Source organism: Crinia signifera, chromosome 1 (genome assembly GCF_055691185.1).
Source record: "Crinia signifera chromosome 1, ASM5569118v1, whole genome shotgun sequence".
In the NCBI taxonomy this organism is placed as follows: domain Eukaryota; kingdom Metazoa; phylum Chordata; class Amphibia; order Anura; family Myobatrachidae; genus Crinia; species Crinia signifera.
The window spans coordinates 122,176,743-122,194,634 of NC_139217.1; the positions used below are offsets into that span (position 1 = coordinate 122,176,743).

Consider the following 17,892-nt stretch of genomic DNA (forward strand, 5'->3'; position numbering starts at 1 on the left):
TGGAGGCAGGGGTGCCGGATGACCCTCCGACAGTGGGGATCCCGTCAGTCAGTATCCCGACATCGGGATCCAGACTGCCATTGCTCCGACAGGGGGATCCCAACTCACAGGGGCTATTCTCCCTTGTGGGGGTCCACGACCGGGTTTGCAGCATGGTGAGAGCAGCAAGCCCGTAAGGGTCTTCTTTGCACTCCCCCCCCCGTCGGAGCACCGGCAGTCGGGATCACAACGTTGCGATACTGACAGTCAGTATCCCGACATTAGGATCCCGACTGCCGATGCTCCGACAGGGGGATCCCGACTCACAGGGGCTATTACCCCTTGTGGGGGTCCACGACCGGGCTTGCAGCGTGGTGAGAGCAAGTGTCTCCTTTGCACTCCCCCCCTAAAGCACCGGCAGTCGGGATCCCGACATCGCGATACTTACTGTCGGGATCCCCACCTGTAGGAGCCCCATAATGCACCCGGAGGCAGAAACTGAGACTTGCCCTGCACCAACCTCCTTTGTTCCACCAGGCAGACTTAATGTTCCTTAACTACCCTGATTAATTTAAGACATAAAATAGGGTCCAATGAACAATATACAAATTAAATGGATTGGCGTAAATTAACTATGTAGTAGTAGTAGTAAAACTGATTTTAGTAGTAAAAAACTGATTTGTGTGTACTTCTATATTCATGTGGTCTCAGCACCTCCCTAAAGAGCACCTGAACAACCAGTATGCCAAATTTCCTTAGTACGGTTTTCTATTCTCAAAACCTAAGTACAATGATTATATGAATAATTGTGATAACTTAGCGTGTGGTTTAGGATACACAATCAGTGGGTCATTATGAATGTGTTGACATACTGTACATAGTGTGTTTAGCAGGATTACACAAAGCAAGCACATAAGACAAATACAGATAACACACATAACCGTGGTGGTTCTTGTATGTTAGAGTTTGCAACAAAAAGGAAACTAAAGGCCTGATACACTACAGGTATATCGAAATGAACTTACTATGAATTGTATGCATTTTGTACAAATGTCAAGTATTATAAAGCAAAATATTACCACTTTTACACTGAAAATCTATTTGTCTCTTACCCAGGATACTAAAGATGGGTTTAAGCCGGGTTTTTAAATGTACTTACCACTTTCAGGCTGACAGATGCTCCAAGGTCATGTCAGTTCACACAGGGCATTTGGTAATGACATCACCTCCAATTGCAACGGTGACCACCAATCAGCTCTTTTTGGCAGGAAGTGGGTCAGTTGACTGCAGGCTACCTGGGTCAGACTTGGATTATCCCTACTCGTGACCTGAGTAGCGGACCTAGGCAGACCCTTTCACACTTAGCCAAGACAAAGTTTGTGCTGGCTTGCCCTGGTAATAACCCAGGTACTCTGCTTGGTGTGATAAGGTGTGTTGTAACTTATAATAACAAACAATCTTAAGTATTACAATTAGAAATGGGTTTGATTGACAAAGCTAAAAGCTATCTGATACCAATATTATTCAGATGCTTCATACAAAAAAGTTATGTGCAGATTTCTGATACTTTGATACCTACACTGAAGCGTTGTCCATAAAATAATAAAAAGAATAACTGAAAAGTTTTCAATAGAGTAAATAACACCCACATTGTATAAAGAGTTTTAGAATTGATTGACTGTAGCTATTTAGGATACAAGGTTAAGAATTGATTGCAAGTAAACCCGTAGATCCGGAGAAATAATTAGTATTCGCCTGGGAGCTTGTTCACTGCAGAGCACATCTGGCTGAAAGGGGTATCCAAAGTGGACAAATCAGAGAAATATTTGAATGATGCTTCATATTTGAAAAGTTTATATTCTTTCCCTTTACAAATACTGTATTCCACTACATTGTTGACATGCTTCAGATCAGTGGTGTAACTCCCAGAGGCAAGGGGCACCTTCATGTATAGCAGCACCTGTGTGGTTCACAGTGGGATCCAAGTGCTCATCCAACAGAGCCCTGTGACGCTCCTGCTAATGCTGCACAGTTAAGCAGCTCTATTTCATGATCTCACATTGGGGCAGATGTATTAAGCCTTAACAAAAGATAAATTCAAGTGTGATAAGGAGAGATAAACGTCCAGCCAATCAGCTCCTTACTGACTTTTTTCAAACACAGCCTGTAACATGGCAGTAAGGAGCTGATTGGCTGGACGTTTATCTCTCCTTATCACACTTGCATTTATCTCTTGTTAAGGCTTAATACATCTGCCCCACAGAGTGATAACACTGTTACAACAAAGTACAATTATCAAATGTATTGCCAAACTGTCTGACAATTTCTGTTTTAGTGAGTAGAGAGGTATAGACAGGGGCACCGACTTATTAATACCGCTACTAGTTCCCATCTGCCGCAGGGACCCCCACTGCTGACGGCATATCCGCTGCTGGGACCCCGCTGCGGCGCTGCCAGGATCCCCGACAGCGAGCAGCGGGTGAGCTCTGGCCGTGGACCGTGGGTGCTCCTCACTTTCCATGGGTGCTCAGGCCCTGGAGCACCCACGGTGTCGGCGCCTATGGGTATAGATACTTATATCCCTTTCAAATCGGTAAAAAAAAAGGGTTCTTACTGGTTCGTTGCCGTGTTGCTGTGCAGTGTGAATGGGTTAACCGTTTCCCATTCACACTAATGGAGGAAGCAGTGGTTGGAGCAGCGCCAGCACTAGCGCTGCTTCCTCCCCTGCCCCTGATGATGCTCCGCCGCTCTGCCCTGCCCCCGCATGATGTCAAAGAACTGGCAATATTGCCAGTTTGCTGAAGCGATCTAAACAGAGCAAAATGCAGAGTCATACCGGGACTGAACCATTTCAAAGTCCTGGTGCGACCCTGCGTTTTGCGATGTGAAAGAGTTTTTTTTTTTACACATTCTTGACATGTGACAGAAAAATTAAGTATCCAGGTAAACTTTATGTTAAGAAGAGACCACTGTCATTTGCATGGAAGAAGATTAAAGTAATTGGTCAATCTACACACTATGGCCCTTTATATAATTAAAACGGTCGGATGCGTTTTCCGGACAGCCACCGAGTGTTCTTAGCCCCGCCTACCGTACGGATCGCACAGGCCGTCCGAATGCGGTAAGACGCCGAGCGAATGGACAGCGACTGGATGTTTCATGTGAACACCTCCCCTATCTGTGGGAACCTCCCCCATTCTCCGATGGTCACCGACCATCGAATGATGGACCGAGCGGTCAGGCAGCCCTGAGTGCTCCAGACCACTCGGTCATTTTTCTGTGGGAAAGCATGGATATTGGCGGCCAGCTGACATCCAGCTATGTCAGCTGTCTGCCCCCCACACGTGCGTCACAACCGGATTACCATAAGTACGCCCAGTGTTTTCATGGGAACGTCCATGAAACGCGGGGCATATGCATATGATAAGGAGCCCAAACAGCCCTTCACGCCCATCTCCACCCCCTGCTTGGATGTGTCCGTATGATCTTTTTCTGCACGGAATTCACGCCGTGTTCAGACGTGCCATGATTGGATTAGCACACAAAAGTTTTTAAAAAAATTCATTTAGAAACATTATTTAATTTTAGGCTTATACATAGAAGCGCCAGTTTTTCATCCAAAAGAAAAGTGATGATTTTTGACCAATGTTCATTAGCAGGCTATTCAATTACAGCACAGTTTAATTCTGAACAAACACTGTCACATTTCCACATGCTACCATATGGGATTGGGGAATAAATATCCAGACCCAAGTGTTATCACGGCTCTGAGGGCTTATTTTTGGGAACTATGCTTCACATAATCCCTGATAAATGGATTATGTGGTCTAATTAGTCTAAAGGTGCCCACACACTAGAAAGATCTGCGATCGTAAGATGTGCGCATAAATTAGCCTTGAAATCTTTTTTCCGTCCTGGACAAAAGATTTCAGGCAAGCGCACATCTTTACCAAAGATTTTTCTTAAGATCCCGTGTGCGTTCCTATGGATCTTTTGTTAAATCTTCTGATCTTTTGTGCAGCACGTAAGATCAGAAGATTCAGCTAAAGATCCACAGGAGCGCTCATCGGACAAAAATCGTCCGTTTTTTGACCGATTATCGGTAAACATCGGCTGATCTATCGGAAATCGGCCAATCGGCCCAAAAATCGTTCTAGTGTGTGGGTACCTTAACTGGATAGCCCCAGGCAAATCTATTATCCACGGTTATTCACTGCGGCTAATACCACAATTAAAGGGTGTGGATTAGCTCACAGACAATGTCTAGGTCATGGGTCCTCAAACTGCGGCCCTCCAGATCCCAGCATGCCTTGCCACAGTTTTGCTATAAGGGAGTGTTAAAACTGTGGCAAGGCATGCTGGGATTTGTAGTTTCACAACATCTGGAGGGCCGCAGTTTGAGGACCCATGGTCTAGGTCAACAGTCATTAGGTTGAGAGCAAAAGGTTGACATGCACAAGTTTCGAGAAAAGTTCAACACAAGGTATTTGGTGTCAATGTCAACACCTGAGCACGTGGACTCCCAATTAGAGTATTGACTCCTCTCACTTCGCTTGCCATGCTACGTCCAAGCGGATGATAAATTATGGAAAAGTTAAAAAAAATTAAAATCCCAATTTTTTTTTCCAATGTCGACCTTTTGACTTTTGTCAATGTTGACCTTGCATATGTCAACCTTTTACATCTACCTACTGATTGTTGACCTAGACATTGTCTGCCATCTGGACACCACATTTATAGTACTTTAAATATAAATTGGAATAAATAGAATTTCATTTCCCTTAAACTACTTGTAGTTTTTGATAGATTACTTTGTGTCAACTTCTACAAAACATTGGAGAGAGACAACTTTCATAGACATTTAATATATAAAAAATTCCAACAGAAAAGTTTTACTTCGTATCAATCTTAAAAAATAAACTAAATTGAATGTATAAATGCATGGCACCAGTACAGTATGTCTCTGAGATATTCTGCTCCAAAGTAATTTCAAAAATATCTGTGTAATATTACATAACACACTAAAGTTTTTTTTTTCAAACGTGATTCTCAAGGCACAGTACCAGTCCAGGTTTTAAGGATATCAATGCTTGTGTAGAAATGGTATAATAAATGGGTGCCGAGGGGTCCCGGCAGTCGGGATCCCGACTGTTAAAACACAGACAGACGGGTTCCCTAAGGCCACTGGCTATTCTCCCTCGTGGGGGTACATGACCCCCATAGAGGGAGAACAGAATAGGTGGCAAGCATAGTGAGCCACCGTGCCCGCAAGGGGCTTTGTTGCACTCAGACTACTGTCTGAGTCCGGCCAGTCAGGATCCCGATGTCAGGCTAATGACTGTCTGGATCCCGACTGTCGGAACCCTATACCACACCCAATTAAACTGTTGAGGTATAATTAATTCACTTGTCAGTAAGCATTGAAATCCTCAACATCTGGACTGTTAACATGCCTTGAGGACTGAGTTTGGAAACCACTGACGTATCACGCTGGTGAGTACAACCACTACTACTGGTAATTACTACTATACTATTGTTCCATTGGAGTTGCATAGCAACCTACAGTATATAAGCATATTGCAATTCACATGTCCCATGGCATTTTCAGACTGCACATGAATTGTTTTGGATCTAATTCATCATCGTGTTTTGATTTTGAAAAACCACCCTCAAGTGTTTTCGTCTAGATTTGGTTTTTAATTCAGTTTTGGATTCCTTTAAAATCTATATTAAAAAAATCAATAAACATTGATAAAAAAATCAACAAAATCTAAAGACATGTCATTTGGACCGGTTAACATGCAATCCAAAACTTGAGTCCATTTTTAAATCCGAATTCCTAACTGACAACAAACCCAAGCCAGGACTTGGTACCACTAAGAACTTCAAAGTGATCTGCAAGTGGACTCTATTTTTATTAGAACTCCTAAGTTCAGGTTTGTTCATATTTTAGCCAGTATAATTTAAGAAGAACTATTGTCATCATTTTTACAGATGTTGAAAAATTTTAAACTTAAGAACTTATATAAAAAATAAAATGTAACTAAATTTGGACACATTATTAAATGACAGCATACACAAACCAGTGGACCAGCTCTCTAGTGAGCCAGCTTGCATAAACATTTAGATATTTTATATATAAAACAATCCAACATTCCAAGATAACTTTAACTTCTAAATGTTGTAAATGTCTTGTAAAAGATTAAATTAAATAAACCTATGAAATTTAAAAGCTCAGTGATGTCACCATATGTGCACACAAAAGATGTGTTCTGTCATGTGACTGCAACCAACTCTCATCCAATATTGTTGTGCCTCAAACTAGGACAGGCATATGTTTGGAGTTGCTATATTATTTAGGCATGTTTGAGATTGCACCAATGTATGTTCCTGACCATCCAATATGACTACTTCCCCAAACTGCTCTTTACATTCCCATTGCAGGCAATTGTGCTGAATTATTTGATTTTTAAATAACCTCCATCAATCATTGCTTCACTCATCACAGGTAAATGCAATAGAAAAATAACTATGACATCTTGGGCAGGAGATCGTGCACTGGCTAGAAATGAGAATAGGTCATGATAAAGACTAAAATCACGAAGAAAACTACATCAGTAAGTCTCCAATATAATATACTGTATGATCTCCTTTATTGAAAATACTCTTTCAAAATGAACATTGGAAAAATGATCTAAATATTCCTAGCTTGGATACATGTATTTGGATAATGTCATCGTTATCTACTGTATGTAGCTGAGTTTACACATCCATGCTTGCCTTCATGTTAATAATGTATACACATTTCTAGATAGCTCTGTATCAAATTCACTTTTCTCTAGGATGTAGTAAAACCAGATCAAAGCTTGTCATGAAATAAACAGCACTGCACAGTGACATTTAGGAATGCATCACTTTCACATCATTCTATGTGACAAAAAACCCTGGTGCTTCTGGTTGTCAGTACATTCTGCTCACACAAGTGATTAACATGTTCCAAAATAAATAACATGACAGACTGAGCTTGAGCTCAGTTCCTAGTGAAGCATACAAGGTTATTCTATCTGAACTTGGAAGTTTGCAACTTCACCTGTGTAAATGGCTGATTGTATCAAGAGAAACTGTACATGTAATTACACTTGGAGCTGGGTGTGCGTACACAGCTTACATTCTCTCTCCCAATACTCACACATGCACATTGATAATCATTGCATATAAACAACATACAGTATGGGTCATTCTGTATATGTGCAACAGAATATGTACAGTATAACACGAACATCGCTGTATGTATATTAAAATCAACCATAACGTGCAGCATACATACTTCACATTGGCATCATAAGAAATTATCGTTTCCATGACGATTTGCTTTACAATATATATATATATAGCATCTTCTCAGATCTTACTAACAGCAATCAATTATCTCTCCAACTATGTAATAAAGTGAGTGGGATTTTATTTCAGCAGATGCCTGATCTCTGTGGTGCAGAAGAATGCTTACCTTACTTCATGCAGCCTGTCCAGGCAGAAGAGTGCAGGTGAGAATGGAGCAGATAAGCTATTATATAAGGTGCAGTAAGCACAGCAGGCTACTGACAGCCAGCTGAGCTGGATGGCACTAACAGGGCTGGCTACTGCTCTGCTACTGAGTCTAAATAACCAATACAATGAAGAATCCTAGGAGTATCACCACCTGGACTTCCACTCATCTTACACATTAATAGTTCAAATACAAAATACAGCATTCAACAGTAAGATGCCTTCTGGATGTTTGTGCATCTAACTATGTGCATTGTTCTGGCAGTTCATACCTCAGTGCACAATGCTGTATGGAAACATGACTCAGTTACTGAGATATTTACTTTACCTGTGCATGAAAAGTCAGCAAGCAGCAGAGTTGCAAATGCCAAGGTGAGAAAATGTTCCCCAGTAACAGAATAGAGAAAGGCACAGTACCTGGTTAGGATTCCAGCTCCTTCTTCCTGCACACTGTCACAGACATGAGGGATAGAAGAAGTGAGAGATGGGTAATGCATGTAGGGGAAAGGGAAAGAGAATGGGGCATTGCTCCAGTTATTTCCCTGCCTGAGACTGTAAAGATTGTGGAAGATGAAGCCAAGCCCCTCACAGCTCAGGTTCCTCCTTCTCCTCCTCCTCCTCCTCCTAACACCATCACATGCTGATCTGCAAATGCTGGCTACAAAGCCATCACCTTCACATTACCCATCTGGGGGTGTGTTGCTTAGTAATCCTGAGAGAAATGCAATTAGATATAAAACCACAGGAAAAATTCTGCTTGAGCTGACAACAGCTCTGAAGTGTGTGGAAGTTTGATTGTCAAGCAGTTTACATGTCCCTGTAATATATCTGCGGGTCACTGCCCCCTGGTGGCTGGATACAATTATCGCTTTCATATCGGAATACAGTGCAGTTGCTCGCCTAGTAGTATCCAATTAGCAGTGCAACACTTGCCGAGGTGAGGGTTGTTATCACTGTACAATAGTACATTGTTATATAGTGTACTATATTACCTGGCATAACACTTTCCATTTTACACACAAATACAGCATCATATACTGTATATGAGAGAGAGAGAGAGAGAGAGAGAGAGAGAGAGAGAGAGCTAGAGCCTCTAGATTTTCCTTCACCTCAACTACTAGTGCCCAAATCTCACTCAGCTCCATAAATGCATTTCAGTTATTCGTGTAAATCAACAGAGCCAACATGTTATATACTGTATTATATATTAAACAAAAAAAGTACAATATAAAATAAAGGAAGAAAATGAATGTACAGTAACCCTTATCTCCCTGACTAGTATTATTATTGAAGGTATGTAAACATGTATTTTAAAATCATTATATATTTGTTTGAATATTGCACCCATTTTCCAGGACACATCAAACACAGGAGAAGATACTTCGCTATAAGGCACAAACCCCACTAGGATCCAAGTGTTCACCTATCCATCATATGGTTACAGCTGTCCGCATCAGTTCCACGCACATAACTGTATACCTACTCATTAGCTGCCTCACTATTGCTCTCTGGCTGTGCACTATGCCAGGGTAGTATGCATGACTGTGACAATGAGCCACTGTACAGCTGCTGTACCTCACTGCTCTCCTGTATATGACTGTGACAACGTGTAACTACTGCTGCTGTGCCTGATGTACAGTAGGGCTATTAACGCTTTGAGTACCAACGTTGCTGTGAAATATATCCGCTAAATATGCCAGCACCGCTCACAGCGACTGTTCTTTTAGTATAAATAAATACAAATACAGCCAAGTCAATTAATTGAAGTTTAGTTGGGTATGGGTAAAAACCGGACCCGGACAAGACCCCCCAGACCGGACATTAAACTCTGCATTCGAACCTTGTCGCATTTGGTCCAGGGGTGTACTGGGGGGGGGGGGGGGGGGCTTCATATGACAGCTGCCACCTGGGAGAGGAGGAGAGGGAGAATAAAGCCTCCCTGTATGGTCCGGGCATGTAGCAAAAACAGGACCATGTCCCTGGTGAAAGCTAGTACAGGCACCCCCCCCCCCCCCCCCTACATAGTTAAATATTGCATCCATAAAAAGAACAGTTGCTGTGAGTTACGCAGGCATTTTCAGCAGATGTTTTGCACATCTCTCACAGCAATGTTGCCACTCCAAGTGTTAACCTGAATCAAATCCACCGATATTATTACACATAATAGCCTTGTCCTACAATGAGCCATATCTCCTTATGTTGCCAGTAAGATATGTGTCATACAGAATTGTATACATCCCTTTTACAGTGCTGTGCTGCAGGCAACACACGGCAGTGAGCTGGTAGTATACTATAGAGTAATAGCATTCCAATCTACACATAACACACCACTGCGTACCACACATCTACAGTATTTAGCAGGGAATAAAGAGCTAGCAAGTGGTCATCGTGTAATCCTATGCTATGCTATAGATACAATGGTCCTCTAAGTATTTAAGAAGGAAGAATCTCCATAATATAAATAATGTTATGGTTACCACTTGCATAATATATACCAGTTGCATAATATATACAACAATTATGCAGAAACGACTTTGATGTTATACTGTAGTGTAGATACACGTTTGCAGTTTATGACAGCTATAACTGTGATCAGCCACCAGGGGGCAGTGACCCGCTGATACACAACAGGGACATATACAGTACATTGCTGGCAATACAAACTTCCCCAAACTGCTGCTGTCAGCTTCAGCACCATTTTCTCTGAGCTTTAATATAGATGTGAATGTGTCTCAGGATTACTCAGCAGCACAGCACATACAGGTAATGTGCAGGTGATGTAGCTGCAGCCAGCTGTGCTTTGCAGATCAGCATGTAATGCGAGGTGGATGCCAGCTGTAAGGGGCGTCTCTTAGTGAGCCACAGTCTTTGCAGGAATAACTGGAGCGATGACCTACCCTCTGTTTCTTTCTTTACATGCTTTGTCCACCTCTTACTCCAAATATCCATTATTTATCTGTACAGCAGGGTGAGACTGGCATCCAGGCAAGGTACAGTATCTTTATTCTTTCTCGTTATTAACTCAGTACTTGTAAGTGTTGCATATTCAATGTAACTGTATGAAATTATATTTATTTACACCGTGCAACTTTTTATGGACAACTAAGTAAATAAATGTAACATGTATATTTTATCATTCAGAGCTTATGCACGAGTAATGCACGATTTTGTCCATCCATACACCCTCAGTATAAGGTGCATGAAGAAGATCGTTGTTTTAGTGGGTCCAGTGCTTCGGTTTAGACCAGTGCAATAGCAGCAATGACAGTTACAGTATTTAGGCTTGCTGTCCAGCCTTTCTATGCTTGCTACCCCTGTAATAATGTTCTGATTAATTGGTGGTAAAAAGGATAAATTATGGTAAGCTATAATTATTACAGCTAAACTCAAAAAAAAATAGTGTAATGAGATCACTATAATTGTTTAAAATTGCCTACTTCCTCTTCATAGTACACACAAACAAAAAAAGTGCAAGGTTAACAGAAGTGTGTAATCTTTTTTGTATTAGTTTTTAGGATTTCTGCTTGGTTCCCCTGCTTAAAGCCCTTAAACTATAATGTTATTGATTACCACTGAAGGTAAATACAGTACTTATAGAATTAGTTCCTAGTAACTGGATATGTTACAAATTATCTATCTATCTATCTATCTATCTATCTATCTATCTATCTATCTATCTATCTATCTATCTATCTATCTTTATTTTATCCAAACAATCTCCCCTACTGTTTATTACATCAGTTAATTACATCCTAAACTTCAAATAACTAATAAACTGATAATAAATGAGCACCTGATTGAATGTATTTAATTTAAAAGTACGGTCATTTATTTTTAAAAGACATTCTAGCATGTTCTTCTTTTAGAAATTAACATCTCTATTTAAATTTATGTTCGTCATTGGTCTCATGCAAACAAGTTTTCAAACTATTACATTTATATGCATGTTAACGTCCAAACTTTACACAGAGGTGTGAACAGCAAGGTGTTGTAAACTTTACAGTATTATATTATACTGTACTGTCATGAGAACTGGCTGCTTACCAGTAGAACACAATTTTGTAAAGTAAAACAATGGTTGAACAAAGTATTCATACCGCTTTGCTTTCTATATTACAGTATAAAATATTAATATCTCTCTTTGTGGTTTTAGACAACTTTATGTGATAAGAAACTCTAATGGCCATTTACAAAGCTGCAAACATATGGTCTGCATTTCTGTGCTCTTTCTTTGTGTGAGATATGAATATAAGAGCTCATTTAGATGATGGCAGGTGGGGTCTGGGGGGATTTGCAAATGCTTGGTGAGAAAAGAGGAAGTCAAGGCCAAGATTTAGGGGTACATTTACTAAAGCTTTTAAAAATGAAAATAGATAATGTTGCCCATAGCAACCAATCAGATTGCATCCTAGAAAATGATAGACAGCATATGATTGGTTGCTGGGCTATGGGCAACATCACAGCTTTTCATTTTTAGAAGCTTTAGTAAATATACTCCTAAATGCCATATTTTCTATTCATTAAAATATCCACATTTCATCATTATGTAGAGTTTGTAAATAAATATATATATATATATATATATAATTAATCTTACATTTTCTGACTTATTAAATGATTGTTATTACTGATTCGGATATAAAAAGCTATATTCATGTAATTTCATGGAATTTCATTTAAAAAAAATTGACTATTTTGGGGAGATTTTTTTTTAATTATTGTATACAGTTTATAATAAAAATCATCACTTAAGGGTTAATTTACTAAGATGGGAGTTCTGTTGCAGATGGCCTGTTGCTATGGGCAACTAATCGGATTTTATCTATTATCTTCTAGAACAGTGTTTTTCAACCACTGTGCCGTGGCACACTAGTGTGCCTTGAGCTGTTCTCAAATGTGCCCCCAGATCTATAGATGCCCAAATCAGTTTACAGCCATCACCAGTTCAACTGTTATTTACTGGTCTCTTCTTTTCATGTAAATGGCCAATGTATTTTATTTTTGTTACCTGTGGGGACCAGTGTGATTGTTATATATATATATATATATATATATATATATATATATATATATATATATATATATATATATATATATATATATATATATATATATATATATGGGGGCCAATAGTTTTTTTTTTTTTTTTTGGATATGGGTGATTCTGTTAGGACAGTGTTTTTCAACCACTGTGCCGTGGCACACTAGTGTGCCTTGAGCTGTTCTCAAGTGTGCCCCCAGATCTAGAGATGCCCAAACCAGTTTACAGCCACCACCAGTTCAACTGTTATTTACTGGTCTCTTTTTTTCATGTGAAGGGCCAATGTATTTTATTTTTGTTACTTGTGGGGACCAGTGTGATTGTTTTTTTATATGGGGGGCCAACTGTTTTTTTTTTCCTGTGGGGTCCAATGTGTTTTGCCCTGTGGGGGATCTCATAGTGTGCCTTAGCAATTTTAAAACCTTATTTAGTGTGCCACAAGGTAAAAAGGTTGAAAATCACTGTGGACTTGGGATCTCCAATCAGAGTGTGAGTGGGTTTCCTCAAGTTGCAGGAAGATTGACTTTTAGGATCACATCTGAAGCCTAGCTGTAGGAGGCTTTGGGGATGTTGCCGTGGCAACTCAGGCCAGTCTGGTAGGCTGAGCCCAGAGGATCATCATATACACCTTGTCAGGAAAAGCTCCGCATGTTATGTGCCCACATCAGACAGGTGGTTAAGGAGCAGTAGTTTAGGAGAATATGTTTAAACTGTAAAGAATGAGAGTAATTAATAAAGTGTAGTAGAAAAGACTTTCAAGTGACAATTTTACTGCTACTCCTATGGACATTTTCATCCATGCATGCAGACCCACACATGGTTTAGTGCAGTAATGTACTGTATTTTTACACACATTTGTATACACAGTAAATTTCCTTTCTGAATTGTAGATGCATTTACAGCTTATACCTACATTGATAAAGTGCAGCGTTTCACCCCTAAATGGCTATTCTGCTGAGGATTTGGGAAACAATTGTGAGAATTGGGAATGGAGCTTATTTTGTCCTATACCTGCATGTTTAAATGGACAGTATGTGCGTATTTATCTTTACATTTTATACTTCTTTCACATTGCAGAAATGGGTAATGACCAGTGTTCCCTCTAAGCTGTGCGCGTGTGCGCGCGCACACAACTCGACGAGCATGCGCACAGACATTACAACAGAGCGCACAAAGCAACAGTGGTCACTTTTTGCAGTTGTGGACTCAATTAATGTCTGTTTCATCCATTAACTACATTGTCTGCTGTGTTTTGAATGTTTAATATCATTTTGAAGTAAAGTTAACACAAATGCTGTACGTAATTTTCCAGTTATATATAAGTGACGCACAAAAATTTAAATTTCCTTCCAAAGTTGCACAGCCAAAATCTTTTGCTGCACACAGCCTTCGTAAATTTAGAGGGAACATTGGTAATGACACGGTATTCTTAAATGGGACTTTAAAACGGGTCTGAGCCTTGAGACCTTTCACATTGCAGGTAAAAACCGTTTTAAAAATCATTTAATACCATTCAAACATTCAACCCGTTTAACCCCCAAGGGACACATTTCAAGCCATTGAAATAGAGCTGTTCAAACTGCCAAAAACGGCTTTAAAACGTGTAGGATTCTGCTTTTTAACCGTGTTAAAATACCGGTTAACTTTAACTGGTAAATCAACTCTGGCACTTTCACATTGCAGCCTTAAATGGCAATATACCATTTTTAAAGTGCGATGTGAAAGGGGTATTAGAGTTTAGAGTTTAGGCCCACTGCATTTTTAGTATCACAAATACATTATAGTACTGTGTCTTGTTTACAAATACACTGTTCCTGTTTCTAGAAAAATGTATCTAACACTAAAAAACCCTCCTGCACTATAAAGAGTATGCAATGTCTGTGTGTGGGGGTGTGTATATAAATATATATTAACTTACTAGTAAACCCCCTTGAAGCAAAAGCTTCGAAAGCAAGTCTGCTACCTTCTGTATTTGTGCATGTGTGAGAAAGAGATGTACAGGCAGTGTTTTGGAGACTCACGGACACTAGACATATATATATATGTATGTATGTATATTTATATATATATATATATATATATATATATATATATATATATATATATATATATATATAGATGATATTTGCTGAAAATATATTTGTGTGGAAAGTCATTAATGTAATTAATTGCAGTGAATATAAAATTCTAAGGCACAAAATACTTGTGTCCCTGCTCATTCTGGAGAAAGCATTATGGACAGTCTTGTGCATATGGACTACTCATTTCTAACTAGATTTCAGGATCTTGTCACTGGAGCGGGGGAACTACACAGCAAGGCCTTCCTGATACACCAGGGATGATCACTCCGTTTTCACCTCAAGTAGCTCAGCATCCTTGATATTAAGGTATTATGCTGTGTCGTATGTGCCTACTCCAGAATGTCCAAGAGACTTCCCCTAACTACCACCTCCCCAGCATCATGTCCACTCTCCCAGGGGGCTGGACCATGAGAACACAATGTGCAGCGAAGCGTGTTTTCATGGCAGATATCCCCTAAGTACCTAACTATCTGTAGCATATACGGTAATGTTGCAATGAACAGACCTGTGTCTTCTCACTGTCACGTAGAGGGATAATATAGTACAGCTTACTGCCTTTGTAAATTGAATTGCCCAGGAAACAGACATCATGTTTGAGTAAAGATGAAATGGTTTTATAGAGATTATAGTTATAATCTGCAGAAATCTAATTTCTCTGAAATGTGTCTAAAAGCTTAGGAACATCTTCTACACACTTGATGGATAGATGTGCAGTGTAATAGGATATGAGCTTCGGGTGGTGACTTAATGTCATGTGAATCCCATTTTTACTACAGTATATAAATGTTTTGGGGACATAAAACAGCCCATTTGGTAACATTATATGTATTTCTTAACATACTATTATATACCTAAGTATACCTAATAGTTAAGAAAAAAACTGGTATCTTTTACAATACAGAATTAAAGGTGTATGGGTCATAGGGTTGACACTATGAAGGTTTTCATAAATTAGGTCGACCACTAAAGATCTTTTTTAGGTCAACACATGAAATAGATCAACATGGCTAAGCTCTACAGGGTCGGGCAGTCGGCAGAAGCATTAGGCTGACAATGGGAAGATCGACAGTCAAAAAGTCGACATGAGTTTTTCACGTTTTTTGTCACAAATTTCGAAGTACGTCGTCATGGACACCGTATCAGTGTGCTGCGTCCTAGGCAATCATAGGCAATGTGTGGATTGCACAGCTGTGGCTGACCAGCATTTACATGAAGTTGGCACAAACATGAACAATCCACAAGATGGCACTACCTTGGTGGTGGACATTATACACTTGTCCTCTAATAGGTTATATTTTAGTGTATACATTAAGTGCTGTATTCATAGAACAGCAGTCATCCACCTGGCAGTAAAATACATATTTATATCTAGGAGTATTAGTTTAAGGTGAAGTTTACATTTTATGCATACCTCCCAACTTTCTGAAGTTGGGAAGAGGGACACTCGCCTATGCCCTGCATAAAATAAATGGGGGGGTGGCGTATATGTAGATGAGGGTCACGCCCCCATTTTCGTCATCTGTGCTGCTGAATAGATGCATGCGCACAGCGTCTATTCTGTCAGGCTGGGGGGGGGACTCCTACTAACTGCCCCCCTCAGTCACGGGACACTGGGCAGGGGGACGAAAACCGGGACAGTCCTCCGAAAAACCGGGACAGTTGGGAGGTGTGTTTTATGGGGTGTCTATTGCGGATTTCAAGACTGTTTACAAGTAAACAAAGATTCTTTATATTACTTTATGCATTTCAATACATTCTGCTTTGCATTTATCTATCTTATACACATTTACATGAGCTTTTCATTCATCAAATTCTACATAATTATCCAGGAATTGGAGTCAAATGACCTAAGATTTGTCATATGAATTTTCTTCTTTAGGTTATTGTAATAGAGCATTCATAAGTAGTTACATTGTATACTGTACACCTAAATGTACCAAAAAAAAAAGAGATTAGAAACATGACTGCAATAATTAAATATGATCTAGAGACTGTGAATACTGTCCAGGGTGCTGAAAGTATACACTGAAAACTATGCAACATTTGTTGTAAGATCTATTTGTAAATAATAGTAATAGTAAATAAAAAGGGGGTTTTTCAAGTTAACATGATGGGCCACTTCGGCCCCTGTGTCGATGGTGAGGATCTGCACATGCACATAGGCAGCAATGTGTGCATGTGCAGATCCCTGCTGCGAGCGCATTTGGCAAAATTTTCATCCATCAGGGCTCTCAAAACCTGATTGACAGGCAGGGGGCCTTCCGGGGTGGACACCCAATGTTTCATCGGTGCATAAGCCAGAATGGAAGAAGAAAAAAAGAACACACAAATGCTGTTGTAAGTTTCCATAATGTAGGGGGTTTTGTAACTAGACAGTATTCAGAGGGCTTGTTAGTCTATAGGCTTTCCAAGGGGACCATTTTGCTAACTGGGTACAGTTTTCTGCCCAAGCTGAACCTTCTGTTTCACACCTATAGTGGTCGTGGACAATTTCTTCTATAGTTAAAATCGTAGGGACCAGGGGAGTCTGCCAGTGGCTAGCTAGGAACAATTTAGTAGATATTAAGATGTGACCTAAGACATATAGAGTATCTTTAGGGGTGTGCACCGGAAACAGGTGAAATAGGGCTACCCTCGGTTGAGGGGATATGTTAACACCTGAAATTTTTGAGAGTAGACTAAATATCCTACACCACATTCCCGTTAGTCTAGGGCACGACCAAAATATGTGATAGAGCGTTCCCACTCCTCCGCATTGTCTCCAACATGTGTTGGGGGTGGAAGGCCATATAGTGTGGAGAAGGGCAGGCGTTAGGTATTGTCTGTGTATCAGTTTGTAGAATTGTTGTATGTGAGACTGGCACATTGAAGAGTGAAAGCAACTATGAAAAATGGCTTTCCAATCCTCATCGGACAAGGGGATTGCCAGATCACGTTCCCATTTAGTTTGATAGTTTAGTTTAACGGTATGTTGTGGATCTGTTAGCAGGGTGTACCACCACGATATAGAGCCTCTGAGGTTTGTTCTTGTAAGTCTGTGTAGAATATATTTGGGGATAGGAACTATTTTATGTGAAGGGGTGCTTACGCTTTGGACCCAATGACGCAGTTGGAGGAATTTATAGAATTGCTTGGGGGGAATTGCAAAGGAGGATTGTATGTCGCTAAATGGCAATATGGTGCCTTCTCTGAGGATGGTACCCAAAGTCGTAATTCCTTGTGAGGTCCAGGAATCCAATGATAGAT

At 40.0% G+C, this 17,892-nt stretch overlaps 2 protein-coding genes across 5 annotated transcripts in view; one reads left to right on the forward strand and one right to left on the reverse strand.

Moving 5' to 3' along the window:
* Nucleotides 1-8,304, reverse strand: part of NPY1R (neuropeptide Y receptor Y1) — a 54,172-nt gene extending 45,868 nt beyond the window's left edge. Inside the window, exon 1 of one of the 2 annotated variants that reach the window (XM_083172722.1) lies at nucleotides 7,942-8,304. The gene's annotated coding sequence lies outside the window, so the exon portion shown is untranslated. Of the gene's footprint in view, nucleotides 1-7,486; nucleotides 7,619-7,941 lie in introns of those variants that run through there. The other variant, XM_083172730.1, reaches the window with a different exon arrangement.
* A 1,800-nt stretch (nucleotides 8,305-10,104) lies between these two features.
* Nucleotides 10,105-17,892, forward strand: part of NPY5R (neuropeptide Y receptor Y5) — a 249,620-nt gene continuing 241,832 nt past the window's right edge. Inside the window, exon 1 of one of the 3 annotated variants that reach the window (XR_014470357.1) lies at nucleotides 10,105-10,514. The gene's annotated coding sequence lies outside the window, so the exon portion shown is untranslated. The remainder of the gene's footprint in view (nucleotides 10,515-17,892) is intronic. The other 2 variants (XM_083172750.1, XM_083172776.1) reach the window with 2 other exon arrangements.